The 12548-nt window shown below is 42.7% G+C and overlaps 1 pseudogene; it reads left to right on the top strand.

Moving 5' to 3' along the window:
- Positions 1 to 7504: 7504 nt before the first annotated feature.
- LOC131786565 (uncharacterized) lies at positions 7505 to 12252 on the top strand (annotated as a pseudogene).
- The last annotated feature ends 296 nt before the right edge of the window (positions 12253 to 12548 follow it).

The following is a 12548-nucleotide window of genomic DNA, read 5'->3' as shown; positions in this document are numbered from 1 at the left end:
GAAAATCTAATACGAGTTTTTAGACGAGAGACCGCTTTGCTGACTGACTGATAAGGAGATCAATGTCAATTTGTGGGAAACTTTCCGCACCTACCCCTCCCCTAACCAAACAACAATCAACCGATAACAAGTTGACGTGAAAGGTAGGTTAGGGGAGGGGCATGGTGCGTAGTTGTTCAGATACAGCTCTTGATCCGATAAGAACAAAGGAAGGACGGGCGAGGTTAATGGAGACTTTAGTGAACGTATTATAATGCGTCTCATTACAGACTCCCGAACAACGCTGCCTTTTATAATAGTGGAAAGTATGTTATTTCACGGTGATTTACTATTATTACCTCGGTCGATAACCTAACTGGCCACCGTCGGGAGTTTCAAAGCTGACGATGCGAGCGTTGACCCTTCATCAAAGCAAATGATGAAGGGCTAACGCTCGAAAACTTTACTGTGGCCAATTTACATTATCAACTCAGTTGATAATTACCAAATTACTGCATCATAATCTCACAACCGACGCAGAACCACAGTTTGTTTATAAATTAGCCATTGTTTTTAGCTCAAGCTTGTTGACCCTCTACCTCCTAGTAGAATCTTGTATCTATCTTCTCCTTACAGTAATATAAATAAAACTTCAAAGTCATGAGAATAAATGAAATAATCACCAAATGACGCTCTTGATTTTCAAACAAATTATTCTTGTCAGAATCTTTTAAATGTACAGAATGGAGAATATGTATTCTGATAATATATATATAGATTTAGCAAAGCCTAAAAGCGGAGCTCGCATTTTTTTCCCGCACGTCTCAAGGGCACAACGCCTTACCTGGCCAGGACTAGAACCCGGGTCGTCAGCATGTTAAAAGTAGCACCTTGTACGGTCGTACGATCGTACGATCGTACGGTCGTACGGTCGTACGGTCGTACAACCAAATTTTTTCGGCTTGATGGTTACTACTATTTTGTATAATTATGGGGCTACGCTCTGCGAGCTCCACTATATGGTGTAAAGTAGGCATGGGTTACCAAGAAAGTAAGCAAACGCCATTTACTATTCCTGTAAAATTGGGCTTAAAATTCCTTAACACTAATATCCTAACATCAGTATGTATATTCTCCATACAGCTCTCTATACATTCCTTTGTGGCTAACAGGAAATTTGTTCACAATCAAGAGCCTTTTGAAATTGGTGATCATTTCCTTTATTCTCATGAACTTAATGTTTGATTCACCAGTGACATGGTATGGAGAAATAAGATGCTTAACCCTTTAACTCCCAGATCAAATTTGTAACTCTCCCTACTGTCAACCATACAATTCTCATGATGTTAGTGCTGAGAATTTCGTATTGGATCCACTAATTATCCCTAAATTGATATTTTCTTAGTTCTCATCACGGGTTGTTATTGTATTGATATTGTAAGGAGAAAATCTGTCTTGGTCACTCATGGGAGTTAAAGGGTTAAGGATTTACGGGCTAACCCTTTAGAACCTTGCATAATCTCCACGTTTCTTTGTACATTTCCAATAGTGTTGAAAGGAAAACTGTTACCCCTAACCCTAAGCTTCTAAAGTTAGTGAGCATTTCTTTCTTCTCTCGACCTTACAGTTTGATCCAAGGGGAAAACAGTAAGGAGGAATGAGATGTTATTTACTTTTTGGGGTTCAAGGTTAGCCTAAAAATTAGCTTTTAAATGTATATCAACAAAACATCTTTTGGCCTTTACGGTCGCCGTGGATTGGTAAGTTGTTGCGCACGTTACTTTTAAGGTTCTTGCACCCTCACCATGACACACATTTTTTGGAACTGGGAACAGGTGTATTACAAAACAGCACTTAAAGTTAGCAATAAATAAAAAAAATTTACATGGTACAGTGTACTAAAGAACACCTGTAATGAACTGACTCCAGGAACACAGAGGCAGCTAGTGTCAAAGAGTGAGAATAACTTTGAATAACAGTTATCAAATCAGCTTAAGGAAATTCAGTAATTGAGTTAGTAAACCACCTGTTTAAAATGCAGATTTTTAGCTTAAAATACAATTCATATCTTCCCAATACTGTGAACTTTCTCTCATTATAACTGAGGGCGTAAAGAAATAAATTGCCACCATAAAATTTTTAAACAACAGTCTTCTTTAGTAGAGGAATAACCCCCGAAACCGCTATGACCCCCTCTTTGACTTTTTATACCATATCACCAGAGAGCATATTCTCCCTACTGTTCTCTATACATTTCCTGTAGTAGGACAAGGAGAATTTGGGTGTCAGTCATAAACTCCTTCGATAAGAGGTCAATTTTATATTCTTATAACCTTTAGCGATACTGAAAGAAGAATTAGGCTACTAACTCCTCTTAAGGTTAAAGGGTTAAAAATATTCAACGCCAATTAATGAAGTAGCAGTAAATCGATGACACGATCCGTAACACAACTGAGGCTTTAATGAAACTGGTATGACGATAACAGAACGAGCGGGCTTACAGACACTAAAGGATTAGAACGAGCGCGCGGGTCATGCATGCCTATAACTAGCGTACCAAGGTCCAGTACTGGCGTGGCTTGCTTTCATCTACCCTCGAACTTTATAAACTAGTAGACGAGCTCCATGGGCACATGACAAATACCAAGTTAGATGCGATAGCTAACAGTAATGGATATAGGAATATATGGAAAATTAATCGAGTTTATTAAGTAGGGGGCTACATAGTTGGAGTCGATAACTCGGAGTCGAAATCTTAGTTAGAGTGCTGGTGTCCATAACTCAGTTACACTTCATAACAAAGTCATCATATAGTGCGGGACGGCGTTGCACGCGTGTGGATCTGCGATGCGAGGGACAGGTATCAGAGTCATTGCCTGTGGTGGGGAGTTTAAAACTGGATCCGGGTGGGGTCTTCGCAGGGCTCATATCGTTCAGTAGGCAGGTTGACATCAGGAATCTCTTGAGTAGCAGGTGTCGAGATGGGGGCCTTCGCCTTCTCGCCGTGGGTGTGGTCGGCCATACGATGTTCGTTCCGCTTAACGATGATTTTTTGGTCATGCAGAGGATTTGCTGGTTGAGAATTGATCTGGCTGTGTCCACATCTCTCTAGAGGAAGGGCTACGTGAGCGGATGCGTGCGTTGAGGTTGGCTGTGGCTAGTGCGAGTTTCACAAAGACACAGGGCCCTTTCAGAGGGTCGGGTCGGAGAACCTCGTTTTCGGTCTCTTAAACCACCCTCTCCAATAGAGAATTCTGAAGCATTTCCGACCTCTGTGGTGATTCTGTGATGCTTTAGTTATTGATCTTCAGCTAGCGCCTTGAATCCTGGGGCAAGATCAGTACTTACGACGGCTGACGGTCCGTCTAGTGGACGCAGTTGGGCACATAGTCGGATAATAGCGTCGCGTTGGATGTGGTGTCGCTCATCCTCTAACAGAGTCGTGGCCGTGAAAGAAGTTACGCATTCACGTAGCACTAGTACGAGCTGTCTCGATGGTTTGATAACGTCTGCGGCGAACGAAACGCCAACGGAATCCGGTGGAAGGGAGGTTGACCGCTCTTCCCGCACTTTCGGTTTTTACGCAAGGCAGCACACTGGTGGCAAGCTTTAGTCACTTGGTCGATGGCCTTGTTTATATCCAGGGCATACATATAGCGCTTTGTGACAGCCTTGAGTTGATTAATGAATGGGTGACTGAGCTGAATGGGTAACGCGGTTACGAATCCCTCTAGTACCTGCCGGGGACAACAGTGCATTCGCGGGTGGGAGCGAGAGGCTCGTTTCGCTTAACAACGAGCAAGCCAACCCTTGCGATGGTTGCAGTATGAGGTACCTTTGACATCTCTCATGTGGTGAGCTTTTTCGAAGGACGCGTTCCCTGTTGTAATGCATATGCATGCGTCGTAAATCGGGACTTTCCGCCTGTGTGGCCAACCAGGCAGTGCCACTGGTGATCGGAAGATGCTTATGCTACTGCGTATGTCTTGGATTAACGTGCGTCTGATAACAGAATCCTTGTTGAGCCTTGTTAATACACAGACCTGGCAGGCTTCAATCCTTACACGGAGGAGAAATCTGACGGTAGGTATTGCAGAAGCCAGGATACGTATCTCTACAGGCAAGGTCCTGCTAACGGCTCACGGTAGACAGTGCAAAGTTTTTCGATAGCCTGTATGACAAGGTTTGCTGTCGGGTTCAATATGCAGGCCCTTATAATGGACTGTATCAGGTAAAGGCTGAAGTAGTTTAGTGGCAATGGCGATTACTAGAACCTCCATCACTACATGGTAACCCACGTTAAGTTTGTGAGCCTCGCAGGTCTTTGGCGCTTAAAAGATCGGCCAGGCAGTAACTTGTCATTACGGCAGTTTAAGTCATTACGGGTTGACGCAAAGCATGGCGCCTAGTTCCGGGTTTGCGGAGGATGCTCTGTCTGGTTACAATCCACACGGTAATCACTCGGAATGGGGGGCGAGATGGTTTAAGCGGTGGAAAGGGCTACCTGAGCCTTGTGCGAATGACGCATGGAGGGTCACCTGTCTACTGAAAGTCATGGTCTGTTTTAGACTTCACGGCCAGCGATAGTGTTCGTCAAGGGTTTGCGAGTGTGTAATGTTAAAAAGCATCCCAGGGATGACGCAGGAGAGCACCTTGAAAGCTCCGATGAATGAACCTCATTCTTCGGGCTACAGTGCCTAGGTTCAGGGCACGAAGGCTAAGAGTAGCGATGTAATGTTGGGCTGGCACTTAAAAATAGCCAGATTTTCCGATATCCAGATGAGTATTCGTTGTTGGACTGAGGGTTGACGATCGTTTTTGGATGCGGAAAGGCGGAGAAGATCTTATTTGCGCAAGGCTTGTAAGACTTTCTTTCAAGTTCAGCAAGGAGTTTCATCGGGGGAGTTCCTGCAGTCAATACAGGTTCGTTTGCGATTTTGGCCACGATGCCTTCCTTCATTAGACCATGGAGCACTCAGGCTCATGAGTTCTTTCGAGGGGCCGTCTAAGAGCCTGGTATTCCCATGGCAGACCGCACATATACCTCCCTGAGTGTGTTGCTCTACCACGGAAACGATTCTGATATTCTGCTTGGGGACGACGCAAAAGCCGGCAGTCGAGTCCCATTAAAATAAGCTCTCCTATGCTTTCATTTAAAGATTCACTGTGTGACAAAAACTGCGTCAGTCTTAAATCGAAGAAATATCGATTTTGAAGTTTCCGGTATATTAGAGCTCCGTTGTCCCTGTTTTATTTTGTTTGGGTTAAGTCTTCATGTGAACGGCCTCTTCCGCTTTCCCTTGTGCACCAAGGTTTGTCTCGATCAATAAACTTTACTGCGTTCCACAGCGGCTTGTGGTCCGGCTTCCGTTAGCATGTTCTGAAACAGTGGAATTCGTGAGTGCATGGTATCTTGTAGACTGCTGCCATCTGGCTTGTTTGGGAGCTGGTGAGATCTTTTGGTCTAACTAAGCGAGATCTTAGTGTGCTGTCGGACTTGATAAGACCATCCTTTGAAATGTATGGCAAGCACTGCGGTTGGACTTGAATTCCTTGCCTGTTTTCCCTCATCTAGTGCTGGATCCTTGGTTTTCAGTCCACCTTCTGCTAACAAGGCCGAAGGGTAGCCGTTGGCGGACGAGAACTGTGGAATAGATGTTTCCTTCTCCTGGGCTGTTCCTGATGGCTTGGTGATGATGCGTTTAGGAGCCCGGTCATGTAAAACCATTTGGACAATACCGCGTGTTTTTACTGATTGTGGATGGTGCGAATCACACGCAAGGTACGGGTCAGTGTGTGTGGGCTTCCTATAGTACACTTGTGTGTAGTTTACCGTCCTGGTACCCTTGTTACGAGCCGTGTCGAGAACGGCGATCTTGTTGGTCATTCTTATTCTTAGCTTTGCGGGGAATTAAATTATGCGAAGCTTGCGTATCTTAGTTTGATCACAAGTTAGAAAAAACATTACAACGTTCAACATAACTGCTGATCACCAGTAACGAAATTAGTGCTGCAAACTGTGTTGAACCAGACCAAAATTGTAACCAATACTGGTCGCAGCTTAGAAAAAAAAATCATCCAGGGGTCACTTTTTCTCGTTCCGTGGATGTCCCTTGAATGAAGGTTTTTCCACATTATTTCATTTTCTAATGGAAATGAAATATTCTTGGCGCTGAACATTAATTTCGTGTTAGACTGCTTAAGCTGGGCTGTTGGAAAATAAGTGACCTGTTGCAGTTCAGATATAGTTGATTTCTCGAATGGACAAGCCTTTTGGCCGTTATCGTATCTTTTCCTGTTAGTCATAATCTTCCTTGGTGATTTAACAGGTAAGTTTTTATGTGTCATGACCTCATTTGTATTGTAAAAATGACTTACGACGGACTGAATAAGCTTATGATCGTTAACGTCTGCACGTGTGGAAAGAGCGATGTGGTTGCAAAATTTCATTTCAAATTTCGTTGCAATATTTTGTGATATGTAGTTGGGGGTTTTCCTTTCAATCTGGAGTGGATCTTCCACGAATCCGTTGCATCGAAACATTATGGTAATTAAATTAATTTACCACAATGAAGTTAACTTAACTCAATTTGTTTTTAATTCACTTTCCCTTGGGATCTCTAAAGTTCACACATTTTAAGGAACCAATCAGATTCGTCAAAATGCAGGCAATTTCAACATAAACGGAACCAATTTTCTAAACAGTGATCTTGAAACCTGTTCCGCTGACATCCTCAGAGTTTATCGTATGGCGAATTTAGAAAAAGTTAACTCTATAAATTTGCCAACCCTTTAAAAAGATCCCTTTGAATTTCAATTTCGAAGGGTTGGTTATAGGCTCACTGAAGTTTTGAAAAACCTGTCATAGGAAACAGGAAATTTCATCGCACAGATCTTTAGTATTACAGGAAAAAAACTCACCCCACTTCCTTCAGTCTTATAGACTAGCCGTAAATGAACGGTTGCGGTTCGAATCTAGGGAGCCTTGGATATTTTATTTTTCGTTGGATCCAAGAGAAAAAAGACAATTGAAGCTAGAGAACCGTTGGTACACTGTAGGGATAAGCAGTAAGTATTCAAACTGTCTATGGAAATTAGCGGTCGTAACTCGTACCCAGTTTTTTTCGAAGTTTTCGAAGACCCGTCCGTTTTCGCTATGCGTAATCCGAGTTGTTTTTATAGAAATTGAGCCGTTGGGACGGTAATCTGTTTGTGTTTCCTCGAGGTTAGCCGCCAAAGGGAAATTCACGCCGAATTAGCCAACGACCCTTAACATGGAAGACAACTATAGGAACTCACGTTTCACTTCCAACTGTTTTCCCTCGCAATAGAAACTGAAAATCGCCCCAAAAGAAAAAGAAAATTTACTCCAGCAGCTGGTGGTAAATCTGGGCTATCTGCTTGTTTCAGGGAATTCCGCTGAAGCCACCCCTTGAAATTCTTAAAAAACAATATATAATTTTTTATCAGTTCTAGTAACAAAGCAAAAGAGTTGTTAATTTCGTTTTTTTACAAGCACCTTGCAATGGGTATCTCGATATAAAACGCGCACAACAGGTTGTTTGTTGGAAGCACAGGACATCCACTCATCTCTTCTCAGAATGTACTTTTTCATCTTTTAATCGGTCAATCATAGAGTCAGATCAAGTGAGATCAAATCTCCCTTTTCCTCCTATCCATTTTGGTTCTTCTCCGCTTTTTTTTTGCCGACGTTGGGGAAGAAAAATGCAAAACAGTTTCCAACATTGTTCAGCGGTTTTTCAGGTAGAGCTTAAAGTTTTGGTTACTCACTCTCAGGTTTCACCCTATAGCCCCCTGCTTGTCCAACGTATTTACAGAACTCCAAATAATGTCGATTGAAATTTAGTCTAGTTTTTTAATTCTCACCCCATTAGAACTCCTTACCGTGGGATGGATGTCAAATCGAACTATTCAAAATTCTTATTCAGTGCTTAACTCTCTATGTGATGACTTTTATATAATATATATTACCCAAACCTTTTGTTTTGTAGATAGTTTCAACGTAACCCCACACCGACAAGTTTGGTCCCAGGTTTCATTATTTGGAAATGACACGGAGGCATGCGGAGCCATGGAAGCACCATGCCGAACAATAGCAGTGGCAGCATTGCGAGTTGCGTTCAGGTGGAACCATTGTCCTTTAAATGGGAACGGGAACAGGACCAGCAACCGTTCGACTGTAAGAAACTACTTACGTTGCATATAGTGGCATCCCGCAAATTACAAGGAAACCATAACGATAAATACGTTTAATTTTACTCGAGCCCATATACAATGACATGACAGGGTTTCGTTTTAATATGGTCAGACCAAGATCTACGAGTCACTTTAACTGGAATAACATTCTTTGAAACACCCTTGAGATTTAGTAGACTGTTCTTGAAATCACGCTTATCAACTGCACCCATCATAACGCCACTGGAAGCTGTCATTATTAACCACTACAGCTAGCTCAATCAGCAACATGTCACCATTCGAGGTTCCTCTTGTCACAAAAAACTCCCTCTGTGTGAAAATAGAATTTCTTGGAGGGGCTCTGAACACAGACTTGGAAATTCTCTTTAGATATCAAGGACACTAATTCCTGCACAATGGGATTTTAGATTATTTCGAATCCTTTATACAGGGGGTGGCTCTTGTAATTAACAAGTAATACTTCACTTCGCAACGATTGATTCTGTCTATCGTTGTTGAAAAGGTAAAGATAGATGACAGGCGGCGGCAATTTCTAGCGATCGACCTCCCCACAGCTAGTACGTCAGAGAAGTACGCTGACGTCGTCCTTGAGCGGAAACAACTTCGTTATCTCCCAGACGAAGTCTCGTTAGCCTTTACTATTCAATAGTGAAGAAAGCCAAAGTACGTACATTTTATCCGTCTACAGTGCAAGGATAATGATCAGGTTAGATGTGTCACAATCTTTGCAAGGAAAAAATTTGCAACACTTGTTAGTCAGAGTCCACGAATTCCAGTTTCTCACACAATACACCCACCGCATACCAATTAGGGAAATGGGACATTGTTTGCGGCAATCTTTCGAGTTGTGGGAAGCGAAAGTCATTCTGGAACTGTCATAAGTTCCAATACGTCTTTTGTCACAAATAATCAAACGGCCCTAAGCACAACTCCTAATTTCGACTTGGCTTTAGTCAACGTAACCATGTCTTCTTCACTGAACGGTTTGGGCATCTTCTCCTGGGACCTGTATAATAAAAACAATTTTCATCTAAATGTTACTATCGAAGGCTGCAAATTCCAGAATAACACTCACGACATATATGGTTTATTTAACAACACCATTAACATCGCCTTTCGGGTGAAAACACACTGTTTGACGGTAAAGAGTACAGAGGCATGTGAAGACCACTTATGTATTCGTCTTATTATGCCTCGTTTAGAGAGGACAAACGTTTTCTCAAGCATCAATTGAAATAGAAGATGTGACGTTCAAAAGCCGACCTAGCAATTCGTTTGCGTTCTTCTCCAAGGGTAACTACACGATCAAGATTCGCCGTTGCTTGTTTCGAGAAGGGTTTGGTCTTGAAATAGACGAATGGACGAGAACATATTACAAACACAAGGTCACTGATAGGACCAGCCAAGGGGCACTCATGTTCTTTTTCGATACGGATGAAATAGAGAACAGAGGATGTGTCGATAATGATGTGACAAACGATACCCATCGCACATGGAAATACTCCAGTCACGTCTTGCTCGAGGACACTACGTTTCAAAATAACCTTGGACACATGGCATGAGTTTGTTTCAAATCATCAATAGCTATTTTAAATTTCGAAGATGCAAGTTCATTAACAACTTTGCCGCGAGTGACAAAGGACAGATTTTTTGTTGGACACGGAAGCGCCAAAGTTGAGTTGAACAGTTGCGTGTTCACACGTACGAAGCTAGGAGAGGAATTCCAAGGGATTGCGTTTCGTTACAGAAGATTTTTGTGTTCATAGAGTGGAGGCCCGATAAAAATTATCAACACCTCTTTTCACTCCGATATGGACAACAGGTCGAGAGCGGGACCTGTTATACAAATAACATCCGGAGGCTACTTCGAGATGGATTCTAGCTCAACAATCCAATGTGCAGTTGGCAGCCAACTCGACTTATCCAATTTATCTCATTTTATTTACGACGAAGGAGATGACAGACACGTTTGTCGAGTAAATTTAACAACTGAGATATTAAGTTGCAGAATGTGTTCCCCTAAAATGTACAGTCTTCAACGTGGCTTCTCTAAAGGACTAAAAGTCAATAAAGGCTTCAGATGTCAAAACTGTCCATTTGGTGCCCACTGCAGTGGACCCAACAACATTGTGGCAAAGCCCAATTTCTGGGGCTACAAAATCACCAATGCTAGTAACATTTCATCCTTAAAATTCGTACCTTGTCCATGGGAGTATTGTCATCCTCAACGCAAAGATTTATATCACGGTAATGATTACAACAGTTGCCATGGCTTTAGGTCTGGTATCCTGTGTGGAAGATGTGCCACAGGATACTCAGAAACGCTTTTCTCGTCAGAATGTCGACAATCCCACAAATGCAGATGGAATTATCTTTGGAGTCTTATGGGACTTTACACCGTACTGTTTACCATTTATCTATTGAAGAAGCCTCCGCTGGTTCTGTATTTGAAACGTCAAATTCTGTGGTTCAAAACAGATCGACAGTCCCCTTTCGAGATGGAGGGACGTTCATCTCTGCACAAAGCTGAAGAACCGGAGTATGGTTATATGAGGATCGTCTTTTATTTTTACCAAGTTGCAGAGTTGCTTCTCACTGAATCATTGGAGAACACATTGGCCAATGTTCCCTATATTTCCACCTTAGTTGCTGCGTTTAACTTTCAAGTCCACGTTTTGGACGAAAACCTCGGCTGCCCATTTGCCGGCCTCACAGCAGTGACCAAAGAGCTGTTCTTATCTTCCCTCGTTTTTGCTGCTATTGCGCAAGTTTTCATCGTTTACTGTCTTCACAGGTCGCTGAATCTGGTAATGGGAAAGGGAAGACCATCATTTACTCATTACGTCGCGGTTGCAGTAGAGATTTTGTTGCTAGGCTACGAGCGTCTGGCAGAAACATCTCTTACGCTCATGCATTGTGTTCCCATCGGCTCCAATGGCGCCTCAACATCGATGGCAACATCGTTTGCTGGCAATGGTGGCAGTATGGTCTCTTGGCATATACTGTTATATTTGTGGTCCCGTTTGTCGGCGTTCTGTATTGGGGTTCTGGTCTGCTCTACGCCAAGACAATTACATGGAAAGAGTTTGTTGGCGCTTGCATTGTTCCCCTTCCGTTTCTCGAGCGCTGGCTCCTCAAAAGTGTATGCAGCAGACAGAACCGCAGAAAAGCTCAAGTGCGCCATGAATGCAGCGACGAAATATCAGAGATATTGCACGGTCCCTTCCGCCCGCCACGTGAAAATGATCGCGGCACTCTCTACTGGGAAAGTGTTTTGATAGGCAGCCGGCTCGTTCTTCTGACATTCCGCGCCTTCATTCCAAATTCCATGATCTGCTTCGTCTGCTTGTCCGTGGCCTGTAATCTGATGTTAGTCCATCATCTCGTCATGAAGCCCTTCCGTCACCCAACTGCAGACAAACTCGGAGCGTTGTCCTTGATCTCGTTAACCTGTAAAGCTGTAATCAACCTTACAGCAGCCACTCTTTCTTCTTCTGCCACCAAGCCCGAGGGACCCAACAAGCATGGTATGGTGGTGCTTCGATGGATCTTGGTCGCCTTCCTCTGCTCATTTCCTGCGGTGGCTGCTCTCCTTGTCCTTTTTGCACTTCTGTCACAACTGGCCCGTCTTGCGTTATTCCTCAAAAGAAAGATAAGCTCATTTTTTTACCTGATAAAATTTCATTACGAGTTTATAGACGAGAACACCGCTTTGCTGACTGACTGATAAGGAAGATCAATATAAGTTTCTGAGAATCTCCGCACCTACCCCTACCTTAACCCAAAAAAAAGTCAACTGATTACAAGTTAGAGTTGATGCTGGGTCGCGGGGGGGAGGGATGGTGCGTAGCCGCTCAGATACTGCTATGGATCCGATAAGGACAGAGGAACGAAGCGGGAGGTTCATGGAGCTTTTAGTGAACATTTTATAATGCGTCTCATTACGGATTCCAGAACAACGCTACATTTTATAATCGTAAAAGTTAACGAGAGTTAGATAACCGTTTAAGTTAATCGTTAAAAAGTATGTCATTTCAAGGAACGTCTGGTTAAACGATGTATATCACTCACTAACCCTTTAACTCCCATGAGTGACCAAGAAAGAATTTCTCCTTACAATATTAATGCAATATCAACCAGATAAGTGATGAGAATAAAGAAAAATATCAATTTGGGGATAATTAGTTGTTCCAATATCAAATTCTCTGAACCAACATTATAAAAATTGTATGATTGACAGTAGGGAGAATTACAAATTCGATGTGGGAGTTAAGGAGTTAATTAACTCTTTTACCTCCCATTAATAAGAAACAGAATATCCAGACAGGTAATGAGAAAATGTAAACTTATCA

This window comes from Pocillopora verrucosa, chromosome 7 (genome assembly GCF_036669915.1).
Source record: "Pocillopora verrucosa isolate sample1 chromosome 7, ASM3666991v2, whole genome shotgun sequence".
Classification (NCBI taxonomy): domain Eukaryota; kingdom Metazoa; phylum Cnidaria; class Anthozoa; order Scleractinia; family Pocilloporidae; genus Pocillopora; species Pocillopora verrucosa.
This window is presented reverse-complemented; position numbering and strand designations above follow the sequence as displayed.